General features: G+C 35.0%; 1 long non-coding RNA gene across 2 annotated transcripts; it reads right to left on the bottom strand.

Moving 5' to 3' along the window:
• Positions 1 to 3,887: 3,887 nt before the first annotated feature.
• LOC126815650 (uncharacterized) lies at positions 3,888 to 10,312 on the bottom strand. 2 transcript variants are annotated; one of them, XR_007678014.2, is made up of 5 exons: positions 10,094 to 10,312; positions 9,752 to 9,790; positions 6,887 to 7,018; positions 6,112 to 6,187; positions 3,888 to 5,311 (listed from the first exon to the last, which is right to left on the bottom strand). It is a non-coding gene; the product is annotated as an uncharacterized LOC126815650 (long non-coding RNA). The 2 variants fall into 2 exon arrangements; XR_007678013.2 differs by lacking the exon at positions 10,094 to 10,312 and having other exon boundaries at positions 9,752 to 10,064.
• Between the last annotated feature and the right edge of the window lie 3,915 nt (positions 10,313 to 14,227).

Genomic DNA, 14,227 nt, shown 5'->3' with positions numbered 1-14,227 from the left:
TTTCATTTCATTTCATTTCATTTCAATTCTCTTAGACATGGCAATATTCTTATTCTTTATTTTTTTTTATCCGCCTTTATGGCTCTGGTAATACTATGCTTACATAACTATTCTGGTCTGGTCTGGTCTGTTTATTAGGTGAATACCTTGATGGAGTTCGAAGATGAACATTTTCTGCTTAGGGTAAGCAGAGATAAGCAATTTGATTGGTTGATGCATTGGGAGACAATAACTTTAGTTCTAATTAAGTGAGAGTGATATAGTGTATAGTTTCATTACATCTATACCTTGACTAAGTTCGATAATGAGCATTTTCTGCTAAGAGTAAGCAGGGCAATAATCAATTTGATTGGCCAAGACTTTGTAACACAATAACTCTCTTTCTAATTGAGCTAGAATGTTCATACTTGGTGTAGGTGTTTATTAGGTCAATGCCTTTATGGAGTTCGAAGATGAGCATTTTCTGCTTTGTGTAAGCAGAGATAAGAAATTTGATTGGTTGATGCTTTGGGACATGATGACTTTAGTTCTGATTAAGTAAGAGTGATGAAACTTGGTGTATAGTTTCGTTACATCAATACCTTGACTAATTTCAATAATGAGAATTTTCTGCTTAGGCTAAGGAGCGATAAACAATTTGATTGGTCAAGGCTTTGGAACATAACAACTCTGCTTTTAATTGAGGTAGAATGTTTAAACTTGATATAAATGTTCATTTGGTGAATGTCTTGACTGAGTTCAATGATTAACATTTCGAGCTAAAGCTAAGCAGAGCAAAGCAATTTCATTGGTTGATGCTTTGGGACAAGATAACTTAGATTCTATCTGATAATGTATAGTTGAATGATAATCAGTTTGATTGCTGGATACTTTTGAAAAAAAAAAAAATGTGCGATTAATTAATATGTGTCATCTATTCATTTGGGATTTCGGCGGGGGACATCAGCCTCACTGTTGGCATGTTTTTGTTGGGATCAGGTTTGGTGGACTCCAGATTCGGGAGTAAAATACAATTACTCGCTCAACATTTATGCATAACCAGAAGATGCGCCCATATCAAGCTTTAAAGAATTTGTTTTTATATACTACCTTTGCACGACCTGTCAGAACACAAATAACACAATTATCTTAATACTGAGTTAATAAGATATCCACTCAAAGCATCAAAATACGCCCACACAGCAGCTATGTCTCGAAAGGAGCTTATCCGAAAGGAAAACTTTGATATTGACCAAATTAGCACAAAAAAAGTCTGATTTGCGTTATGTTCACAAGATTGAAAAATCTGTTGTATCTCTCGCGTTTACAAGGCTTGTTGCAAAGGGGGATAACTCTGGAAAGATAAGTCAAAGAACGCTGAAGTGAATATTGAAAGGGTTTATCCTCTCAAAACCACAATGCTTCCCACCAAATTTGAAAAAGATCCGATAAAATCTAGAACCTCTATTACGTCCATAAGGTTTTTTGAAAAGGGCGTATAACTTTGAAATTTGAAAAGAATCTGTTAAAAACTATAACTTATATTGCATTTACAATTTTTTCTGCAAAGGGATAACTCTGTAACGGAACGTCACAGAATGCTGAATACCTATAGAGTTCATGGTCTCATATGGCCCCAATGCTTCCCACCAAATTTGAAAAGAATCCATTAAAAACAGTAATCACAAAGTTTTCGGCAAAGGTGGATAACTCCAGAATCCAAAGTCGTAGAACGCTGAATATTTATAGGGTTTATCCACTTATCAGCCCAATGTTTCGAACCAGTTTGAAAAAAAAACTGTAGCCTCTATCACGTTCACAAGGTTTTTGGCACAGGGGGATAATAATTACGGAACGCTGAAAATCGATTAGTATCATCTTCTCACGACCCCAATGCTTCTCAACAAATCTAAAAAAATCCTAAAATCTTAGACAAAAGTCCCCAAAATGTTTGGTTTATCAACATGGATGTGCTTTGAACTGGTCAAACCTTTTAAAATATCCAGATTAGTTAATGTTATTTCTGAGAATTACTTACAAACGACGTCATCGTTGTGAAGTAATGTTAAAGGAGACTATGAAAAATTAAATTTTTTCTAATTATTCAATATTTGTCCGTGTATACTTGTTTATAATTGAAATGATTTGGGGTTTGACGTGTTACTTTTCTGCACCAACCAATCAGACAGAGACACTACTCTTATTTTGAATTCTTTAACGTGCACGCAGGTGTGTACACAGGACCTTGGTTTTTTCTTACCATCCAAACGACCAGACCATGTTCCTTGCCAGGCTCTGTCACCCTCGCATTGGACACATAATCTTATACTGTTTCTCTTGTTAGTAAATGTAAGCTAGATTAAAATTATTTGTTTTGTTTGTAAATGTATATATATTATTTGTCCTATTGTTATGTATGTACATGTTTATATTGTATGCTGTCCTTAATGGATGTTTCGGTATAATTAAATCTTATCTTATAATTTCTTTTTGATATGTCAGCCTTAAATTACTGAAGTATCACATTCCATTCAACAGATGAGTAAGTTCATGGATTGAGTGTTTTAATCTGAATTCAAATGTGTAGAATCCCGATTCTTGTACCCCGGAACATAATTTGCGAGCACACTGAACTTAGCCTCTACACACAAACATCAAAGCAGAATTCTTACTACCCAAAAAATGTTCAGTTGTATTTTGCTCCCCATGAACCCCAATTCTTTTAAAAGTAACATAATTGTTTATCTTGATTTTCAAATGTTTTTATCTTTCTAAAACTATAAATGAATGTATAGAAATAATATTGAAGACAGATAGAGAACATTCTATTGACATATTACACGATCATGTCTAACATTCATACGGTTTTCATATTTATTAACATAATATTGACATCCGGTGACGCTCGTCTTTTCGTCTTCTTTCATCATTTGAACATAAACATTAGTCATTTAACACAGCTGCCCCATTTTACTATAATCCTGTGTGATCAATGACAAACTTTTAAAATAAAAACTTGACATATCTGTTTATTCTTGCCAATAGATTTAGAAACTATACTTTATGAAGGCAGTTAATAAAAGTATAACGCGTGCAGTCGCTGCCCTGGCAAAGATCTGTGTATATCATGATCGGGGATGTGGTTGCATATAATATTAGTATTTTGTCATAGTTATTAAATCTTTGTGTAGCTGGCTGTGAAATATTTTTTTCAGATCTACGTATGATGATTGAGTGTCAGACGTAAAGATGAGAAGAATAAAAGCCCGGAAGTATACATGTATACACTGGAAAAAAACTTGTGTTGAAAGAACACAAACTTGTGTTAAATTCAACACAAGTTAGGTGTCTCTATTTAACAACACAAACTTGTGTTAAAACAACACAAAACTTGTGTTAAATGTTGAAACAACACAAAACTTGTGTTAAAATGTATCAAACAACACAAAACTTGTGTTAAAATGTATCAAACAACACAAAACTTGTGTTGAAACTTGTGTGAAATCTACACAATACTTGTGTTGAAACTTGTGTTGAAATTTCTGAAACTTGTGTTAAAATTTCTGAAACTTGTGTTGAAATTTCTGAAACTTGTGTGGTTTCATACAAACTTGTGTATAACCATCATCAAAAACTTGTGTTGTATTTTTCCCCAATTTATATCCAGCATAGCAACCTTTCTATGCAGGACCCCTCTCTTTGCTCTGTTAGACCTGTAAAGTTTGATAAAAGAAGGAAACAAAAAAAAAATTTGTAAGATTATTATTTATTCATAAAATCATAGGAAAAAGTAAATTAATACATCAAAACTAAATAGATATTTGAAATGTTAACAGAAAAACAGAGACTTCAATTCTAATACAAATTATGTTGTGTTATATATAATGACCCCTCCCCCCCCCCCCCCACTTTACCCATCACAAAATATAAAATAGCTATTTAAATTGTTCTTTACCCCAAAACAAGAACTGAGAATATAAAGATATGTACACAGTATCCCTACCCCATACCCCAAAATATATAATTCAAATATATCTAAATTTAATAACATCCAAACTAAGCACTAATAAGATTAATTATGCACTAAATTGAAACAATTTCAAAAACTGAAAAATGCTACAAAATCACACTACAAGTGATTTGTGAGGCATCTAGAAATAACTAGCATACACAGAAAACTAACAAAAGAAAATTGCTCTATTTTGCAGGAGTAATAAAATGATGTAGAGCCTTTTCCTCATTAAAAAACCCCCAAACAAAATGAATATTTTATAAATAAAAGAAGCAAAGCATCAAGATTACAGGATTGAAATAAAAAAATATCATATGTACAAAAGATTTATATACAATCACAAGTCATAAGCCACAGTGGTTCAGTGAGCATAAGGCGTTGGCCGCGAAATTTCAACTGGATTTTCCGGCATAGTTCCCACTTTTCAGTGTTGGATATGGCAAGGGATAATTGGGTACAAGCCCAGAATCAAAAGAGAGAGAGACAGAGAGAAATGGGGTTTAACATCTACTCGACACAAACTAGATCATTTTGGGATTAACATATGGTTTAATTTTATTTCAATAATTCGCTAGCGCGTAGGGGTCTTTAGCAGTGGGAGGAAACCGGAGGTCCCGGAGAAAACCCACAAGATTGGACAGGCGACCCTACTCCTTGTCTACAACCGGGGATTCGAAACCATGCCAGTTGACTCAATGACAGGAGGCCGTATGATACAGCATGCACGTGCTAACCATTCGGCCATCCACCCCCACCCCCCAGAATTGAAACCAACCCAACTGCGTACACTTTGAAGAACCCTTGAAAATTGAATTATTTGAATCAATGACAGACCTTCTGATCAAATGTGTGCGTGTTAACCATTCGGCCCCCCTGGGTACCCTTTAAAGAACCCTTGACAGTTGAAATATTTGATATAAAGGTAGGGTAGAATCACTCTAAGAACACAGAAAAGCAGGATATTAAAACGTATTTCATTTCATAAGCAAGGGAAAGTCACCTTAATGTAGGTCAAGGTTTTTTGTAATTCTGGGTGTATTTGATCTACATTTGGTTTCTAGTAATGCCTATTAAATACTTTATGATTTCCGACCAAATTCTAAGTGATTTATATGTCAGTTTACTTGCTATATTATACATACATATTTGAAGAGAATTAAAATCTAATTGTGTTTTGGAAGAAAATTTAACATTAATAACAAAAAATAAATATTTAAAAATTGGGTCAAATGCATTCTTTCCCAGAAGTATAAAATAAATTGATGCTTGGGTTCTCTTGTTGTTATCATACACCAAATACTCTTTCAAGGGTGTTCCAGCCTAAAAAATAAAAAGTAGGCAATAAGAATACGATGTTTAAATAAACAATTTATTTTGCCACATCGAGACTGAGTCTCTATTTGGTTTCAACTTTGCGTAACGCTTATTGTGTCTTGTCCACTTAAAGACCCAGGCAGATTATTATGCTCAAATCAAATGGGTTAAAAGTCAGAAAAATGAAATGAAATGGGGTTTAACGTCCTACTGTTCTGCTCCTATACTGGGCTAATAATGACGGGCATATGCCACACAGTGTGCTATGAGGGAATTTTTGCCCGGGCAGCGGCACTATCATCTATTCTTATATCGAATTCCAACTGCCAGGGGATCTTTTACGTGCATTCCAATATTCGTCTCATCGGGAGGACTAGACAGCTGTCATTGTCAGGCCAAGTCAGAAAAAAGTCTTGAGATTTGGGACTGAAGTCTCATAATAGGTCAACTATTCACCCGGTTCATACATGTATTGTCTGCAAATCCAGATTCCCTACTACATCATTGGCAGCACCTATTTACTTGGCAATGTCTAATTATTTTTGGACCCATTCTTATTTTATTTCCATTGACAACAAATTGGATATTACCCTTTAAAATCTATTGAAATCTATTTGAAAAGTAAAATATTGTCCATCATTATTTTACTGCTATTTACTGTAATGGATGTGATTGGCAAAAATCAAGCATGCCAAGTACTTGAAATAGCTGAGTCCTAGGCATTGCCCCAAGAAGAATAACTAGATTACCAAGCAAGTGTATAGAACTAGTTGATGATTAAAAATACAAATATGTATGTTACTTACATTTTACCTGATTATCAAGCTCTGTGAGAAAAAGTTTCCATAATATGAATAGCCATTTTCAACTGTCTTGATCTTTCTGATGTAGTTAACGGAGAAAAAAAACATACTATGTATTAGTTGACTTAAATCGACTCGACAGTTAAAAGATGAAAGTTTTAATTTAATTACATTGTATTGTAATGTGTTGGTTTGCTTTGTCACAGATGAGACAAAATGAAAAAAATGAAATGGAATGGGGTTCGGCGTCCTACTGTTCAGCTCCGACTGGGCTAATGAGGTTGGGCATATGCCATACAGTGTGCTATGAGAGAAATTTTGCCGGGTACCGTGACCCTAAGGCCTACTCTTGTATCAAATTCTAACTGCCAGGGGCTATTTTACATGCACGCCAATGTGTACACGGGACCACGTTTTTTTGTTCAATCTGAACGACTAGACAGCTGTCCTTGTAAGGCCCTCCGTTCTGCATTGTCTTACTGCAAACCCGCGACCTTAAAATATGCGAACCAGTGTCTAACCCACTTGGTCACCGTAGGTCCCCACAGATGAGATAGTCATATCTACATGTATCTGGACATAAGTAAGATTCTGTCTGTGCACATACATGTACTTCACAGTTTTACTATACTAAACTGAATTTTAAATTCCAAATAATAAAATGAAATTAAGGTTTATGTCACATCAGCTCCAACCGGGCTATATTGTGCCAAACACATTATGGTGAGATTCTAAAATACCACAACAACAATCTTTTCTATTAGAATTGAACACTCACCCTCAAAAAACAACTATGAGAAATCATAGGTGCTCAAATCACCATTTCTTCAGCTCTTTTTTTCCCATATTTGGGTTTTTTGACTTATTTTATTATATGATCTTTGATTTGCTATGGCATCTAATATGGAAACTGAAAAATATAAATATGTGACATGTAATTAACTGTTTAAGATACCTTACCATATACAAACTGTGTGATATCTAAAACCATTTGAATCCCGAAGATCTTACCGAAGCCGTGAAAATCTGTTTTAATAACCCTTGTTTGTCATGTGACTGGACTGTCACAGTAATTAGAAGAGAGCCATGTGGCTTAGTGTGTAAGGCACTGGCTTGCTACCCGGGAGTTTGTAGGTTTGCTCCCAGTGTTGACCGAGAAAGCTCATTTGGATTTTTTAGCATGGATTCCCTGTCTAGTCGTCATGGTGACTAAGTGGGTAAGACGCTGGCTCGCTAGCCTGGAGGTAGGGTGTTCGATCCCTGCATTGGCCGAGAAAGTTCACCCAGATTTTCCGGCGTGGTTCCCCCTTGTCAGTGATGCAGGATGGAGGGCCTGACAAGGACAGTTGTCTAGTCATTCGGATGATACGAAAAAACGAGGTCCCGTGTACACGTTGGCGTCCACGTAAAAGATCCCTTGACAGTTGGAATTCGATAGACCGCAGTGCCGCTGTCCGGGCAAAATTTCCCTCATAGCACACTGTGTGGTGTATGCCTGTCTTCATTAGCCCAGTTCGGAGCAAAATAGTAGGACGTTAAACCCCATTTCATTTCTAGTAGTTTCAATGGAACACAAAACCTGAGGTCCAATTGGCGTGCATTTAAGCCGATAGTATGGTAGTTGGAATTTGTTGGCTGTAGCACCCGTGTCACAGTTCGACTGCTAGTTTGTGATACCCACTCGATATAAATGAGTGGTGATTGGCTAATGAATTCTAAAATCAGACGAATGCTTCGGCGAAGCGGACAGCAGGACACACCACTCAAATACAATTCGACCAAATATATTAAACATGTTTGATTCGGGCGTATGTCAGTGGATAAACTAGGTGAAGTTTAGCGCCAATTGATTCAGCCGAATCCTTTGGCTAGTTTATCCAGTACTGACGATTTAAGTTTGTACTTTCTTTATATGCAAATATCACATTTGAAAGAGGCTGTAGGCCTACTTTCTTTATATGCAAATATCTTATTTGAAATAGGCCATTATTATGTGATTCCCCACTTGAATGTGACTAGGAATAAGGTCGCCTGTCCAGCCTTGTGGGTTTTCTCCGGGTCCTCCGGTTTCCTCCCTTTGCTAAATACCTCTAGGGTGTATTCGAAACAGTGTTCCGGTGCAGAGAACGGACGGAGAATGGGTTCTTGTCGGACTTGAGCAGTCTGGAATGCGTTCACGAACACGTTCCCGTTCTCAAATCCCACACTACCTCATAGCTGGTGTGAGGGAGAACAAACATGGTCGACGCATCGATAACTGCTGAGAAAACAGCATCATGGGTGCATTTATTAATTTAAAAGTTTAATACCGTTCGAAAATTGGATGTAGTATGTGGCCAGTATAACATCAAATAAGTTAGGTTGCCAGGCAACGAAACATATGCCCACAGCAGTTTAATCGTTTGCTCAGTCAACAGGGATTGTCGCATATTCATTCTTTTGTAGGTAATGTGGGCATTTACAAGAAAAGATTATAATTTTTGTCGTTTGTGGGTTTACAAAGGTTCTACAAACTGAAACAAGGGCCTTAATTGTTGAAATTTGACAGATTTTTTTGTTTTGTGTTTTACTAATTTAAATAATGCATACAAATCGGATGATAATTTTGTTGTTCGCGCGTCCACAAGGTTCGAAAAAGTGAAACAAGGGCCACAACTCTAGACATAATTCACGGAAATCGCAGAAATTTAATAGATGTCTTCGTTTTACTAATTTAAAAGATGCAAATGCATTTCACAAAGTGAAACAAGGGCCATAACTCCAGAAGAAACTAACGGAAATTATTGAAATTAAATAGGATTCATCTCATTAAAATAAACAACATATCAATTTCAAAATAATCAGGTCTGTAGACGACGGACAAACCTACGGACGAGGGCGATGACAATATGCGACCACATTTCCATGTGGGCGTATCAAAAGGTGATGTAATCGTCATCCAAAGAATTGAAAAGGAGTAAAATGGAGTCATAATTTATCATAAGTATGCCTAATAGCGAAGTCAATACCAAACAAGTTATCGTAACAGATTGTATAAATTTAATTCATCTTGTTACCATGGATACCGTTCTCTCATGTTCGAGACTCATGAAAGTGTTTTCATGTTCTTCAGCCGTTCTCGAACCTGCGCGAACACTGTTTCTAATACACTCCTACGGTACGCGCAAGCAAATCATTCAAATAAAATTGAACAATATTAGCCTCAAAATTACCTAGCGCCAGTAAGTATAAAGGATCTATCCGACAAACACTAACAACAACTCTAGGTTTATGCAGAATTAATATAACACAACATACACAGATGGCAATAGAATGAGACAGTGTTCAGGAAAAGGGCGGAAACGGAAGAAGACTACCCGTCCTACTTGATTCTAGGACATAAAGCATGGGCCTACTTGATTCGACCTTGTCTGCGATATCACCTCGGTGGAAGCGGACGTAAAATACAACTAACCCATCATTGATTCGACCAATTTAATACAAGGAAATGAATGGCATAGTTTGTGTCAAGTGAATTTAGTGAATTTTAAACCCCATTTACTCGCCCTCTCTCTACAGAGATAAATACTTTTCCTGTTACATACAATAACAATTATTGGCCATTATTTAAAAAATATATTAAAAGGAAATGAAATTCTGTTACCTGTTTTTCTTTGTGTAGTACATATGCTAACATCAATGACTGGAAAAAAAATAACGAAACTGTAGAGAAACTTCTGAATCATTGAAAGTCTAATTATTAGGCCTACACATTGATGACATTGATATAAAAAAAAGGCTGATTTGTTTGTTGTTGTTTTTTTCTTTTACAGAAATATTAAGATTACATTTCAAATAAACAACTAACACAAAAGTTAGTATCTAGCTATAGTCCATGTCTGGATATACATTTCTCCTTTTTTTTGGCCCGAACGTCTATAAAAATCAAAGATGGCGGCCAATAATTGCAACCGGGCATTACTATAAAATCAAAACAGATTCTTACCTGCTGGTCCTAGTCGGGGGTTTCTTGCAATTATAAGTATTTGAACAACGGTGTAGCGCCGATTAGCTAATAATAATTAAGCACGATTTCAGAAAAATTAAGACAGATTCATTAGATTGCTGAATTAGCGGAACACTTTTAGAACACATCAAAAAAAATTTCTTTGTGGCGCCATTATATAAATAGAATTTCGGTGCAGTCAGTGGCAGTGGTTCTAAATCTGACTGTTTTAAACGAAACGAATTATTATATACATACAAGCAATATATACATGCTAAATTAAATACACGGTTTTATTTTTTGTAAAAATTTACAAACCTGCGGTCTGGTATTCTATGTGACCATTATAATTTTTTTTTTAAAAATATCACGGCTAAAGCACTCTGTTGATGCTAACGTCACTACATCTAACTGAATGTCGCTGATATAATATCAAAGAAAGAATTTGTCGCAATGACTAAAGTATAGATACTTCTTCTTAGTTAGTTGTATTTTACGCCCGCTTCCACCGAAGTGATATCGCAGACAAAAAGTATAGATAACTTGGAGAACCATTATATCAATAAGTCGATTATGAGATACACGTGGATGATCAATTAAATTTGATTGGTTACTTTTCAGTTAACCAATACTGTCCAATTTCGATTACATCAACCAATTACATTATTAAGAGTTTTACTCATTTTTTTTGTTCATTGCACATTGAATCAATTTTCGAAAACACCAGGGTGCTGAAAATCACATGTACACTATATATTCATTTGGTCTATCAGTTTATTGGGTCAATAAAAAAAGACAGACATTTTAACTATACAGACAACTTAACACCAATTAACATTCAAGTCTGTCTGGCAATTGTCTGATTAATTGGTACTCACTCCCTTCCAGTGATTTTCGAGATGTGAATTAAGCCCTTTATTACTTTTCTTAAAACTTGACGACTCCCGAATTCAGACTTTGTATGGAGTTTTTTTCTTAAAAAGAAAACAAATCGTGGAAGGTACACATTACTTGTGTTAATGATATGAAAAAACACACAAGATTTTATAAATCGACACAAGTTTGTGTTAATGCAATGCAAAACAACACATAACTTGTGTAGATTAGTTTTAACACAAGTACTTGTGTTGAGATCCAACACAAGTGTTTTTTCAGTGTACATAATAGCAACCCACTGATCTGTTGAAACTGCATGCAATTAAGGGTTAACAATCTGTTGAAACTACATGCAAGGGTTAGCAAGTTCATTCTGAGCATATTAGTTTGTATGTTTGCGCGATGAGGTGGAATTTTTCTCGGACTGGTGTTTCCAACTATTAAAATAACCCACCCGATGGACTAAACACACATTCTCCGTCACATGCGGGACATCTGAGAATGGAGAGTCGGTCTTGGAAGATTCCTGAAATCCCAGAGATACGAATCCAAGATATTCACAGAACAATATTTTATCAAAATTTATTTCTTCTTCATTATAATCTCCTGTGTTAGATATACACTAGATAATAATTTTATCTATACAATATAGATCCATGTACATGTTGGATGAATAACTGAAGACTTGAAAGGAGCTAGTTCACCTGTAGGTATATTATTTGCGGAAATTGTCCGATAAGGATGGAAATAATGAAGAAAGGAGTTTGTTGAATGCGTGGTTGTGTTTCGCCGGTATTTTTTACCAAATGGTGATAATAGAAAGATACGGATGGGTTGCTTTTATGTACTAAAGGTAGTTAATTGAATTTTAACCAGTATACGTTGTCCGAACTAAACCTCTAACTCGTAAACAAGATTTGTCAATCATTGATAAGCATATCTCGATCTGTTTAATGAGGGGGGGTCAAGTCATATATTAAACAAGTACATGACTAAAGCAACGGTAACGTTTGAACAAGCTTAATAAAACCAATGAGAAAATCATTGTCCTTTTCTAATATATACAAAGCTATTCATTTATCTCTTAATATCGTCTACAGAAAACTTGACTTTGAATAGTGAAGATAATGGGACTATTAACCTTAAGAGACACGCGTTGATCGTTGATATTTCTGTGATAATATCTGGAGTTCAACCTATCATCGAACGACCGTTAATATTAATATTGCATGATATATGCCTTCGGGGCAATTACTAGTTTATTGCTAAATTCTTTTCGACCACAAAGGTGAGTGTTTTACAGCTATAATTATTTGTATTGTCTTTTAGTTTATATGCGATTCTGTATCTGTGCCGTGCAGCATAAAGGTACGAAAGCACAATTTTGTTTAAATTTGTATTGGGGTTTCTATGTTGTCTTTGCAATGCATGAAATGTGTCATAATATAAATCGAAAATGTATATAGAACAACGACTGCCGACACATGATAGATATACCAATATGTACGCGCCAGAAAATCTTCAGAATATGGATCCGAGAGAACTAGTCCATGATGTAAATATAAACTGTTTCAATGTAAATATACTTAATTTACAAATAGATCTATAAGAAGTGACGCCGCAATTTGTAAAGTTTACTGAAATACATTCTGATTCCCCCATTCAAATAGTGACTCATTCCTTTTAGAAGCAGTGCATATTAAAGTCACACATGATTCATTTGTCTCTAAAATCATTTTGACGATGTTTTCTAAAACAGAACTATAGTCTGAAGTATTTTATAAATTACACCAGATAAATTTAAAATGTTTCATTACTCAATATCAGTATACAACGTTTCATTAATATACGTTCAACTACATGTTATTAATATACACAGTTTTTGTACAAAATATCAATTACAATGTTTAATGTGTGTGAAATAGCTTTATTTAACGTCTGCTTTCATCGAAGTGATAACGCAGACAATGTGTTAGTTGTATTTTACGTCCGCTTCCACCGAGGTGATATCGCAGACAAGAGACAATGTTTAAATGATATAACCTCTAATATACCATAATATCAATATACACGATCCCAATATATATATGTCAATATATAAAGTGTCTGTAATATACGCTCCGATACATCTTACTTATATACACAGTTTCAAGATACGGAGTTTCAGTAATATACATTCCAATACATCTTATTAATATACAAAGTTTCAATAAACAATTTCAATACACAATATCGATATTCAACGTTTCATTTATATACATGTTACATTCCAATATACAATGTCCATATGTGTATATAACGTTCTAGTGATATAAATGTTAATATATATTATATTAATATACAAAGTTTCAACATGCAGTAATAACATGCAAAGTTTTATTGCTCGTTATCATTATACAAATCATTCAAATACATTTGATTAATATACAATGCTTCAATTCACGATATTAATATATGCACAGTTTTAATACATTGTAAAGCATTAACATACAGATATGCCTTGCTTAAATTATGCGATACCAAATTCACACTGCGTATATACAAATAATTTGTAATATGCAATGTTTCAGTAATATGAAACGGCCAAACAAACATCAGAAAAATTCTGTCCAGTTTTAATACATTCCAAAGCAGTGAAATGTTTATAACAATTTATGATAGCTGATCAAGTCGAGCCCTCTAAGGCTTGCATTTCGGTCAAATTCCGAAGATTTTCACTGACACTTGGTCTAAGCTACTTTGTGTCAACGTGACGATAACCTTTCTTTAATCGACTGGACACCTTTATTTACGCCGTAAATGGACATTTAGACACGGTCATTCTGCTGGTTTTCAGTTGGGGAAAAGGGACACAAAAATGTAGATGGCTGGTCGATCAAGACAGTCGTATTATCGGATTTAGTTTAAGCTGATGTTTGCCAACCTTCGTGCCTCTTCAACTTTCTGTACAAAATATTCCGTTAGAGACCAGCCTGTCGACCATGTCATCAGTAAATAGTCCATATATCGTCTGTGTATTGACACGACCCTCCAAATACCCTGACCAAATGTACCTGATCTTTTAGTCGCGATGGTCTATATGAACGTTTATTAAAAATGTGAAAAACGTTTTATCTGAAGTGAGATTTTTTTTTCTGGAATACATCCTCGACAGCTGTTAAAAGACAATATGACGATTACACAAAGGTATTTCAGTTATTGGAATATAAAATTATTTCGATTTTTTTTTCTGTGTGTGTTTTGTTTTTGGGGGGGGGG

Source organism: Patella vulgata, chromosome 3, assembly GCF_932274485.2.
Source record: "Patella vulgata chromosome 3, xgPatVulg1.2, whole genome shotgun sequence".
NCBI lineage: Eukaryota > Metazoa > Mollusca > Gastropoda > Patellidae > Patella > Patella vulgata.
Note: the sequence above shows the minus strand (reverse complement) of the source record. Positions and strands in the feature narration are given on the sequence as shown.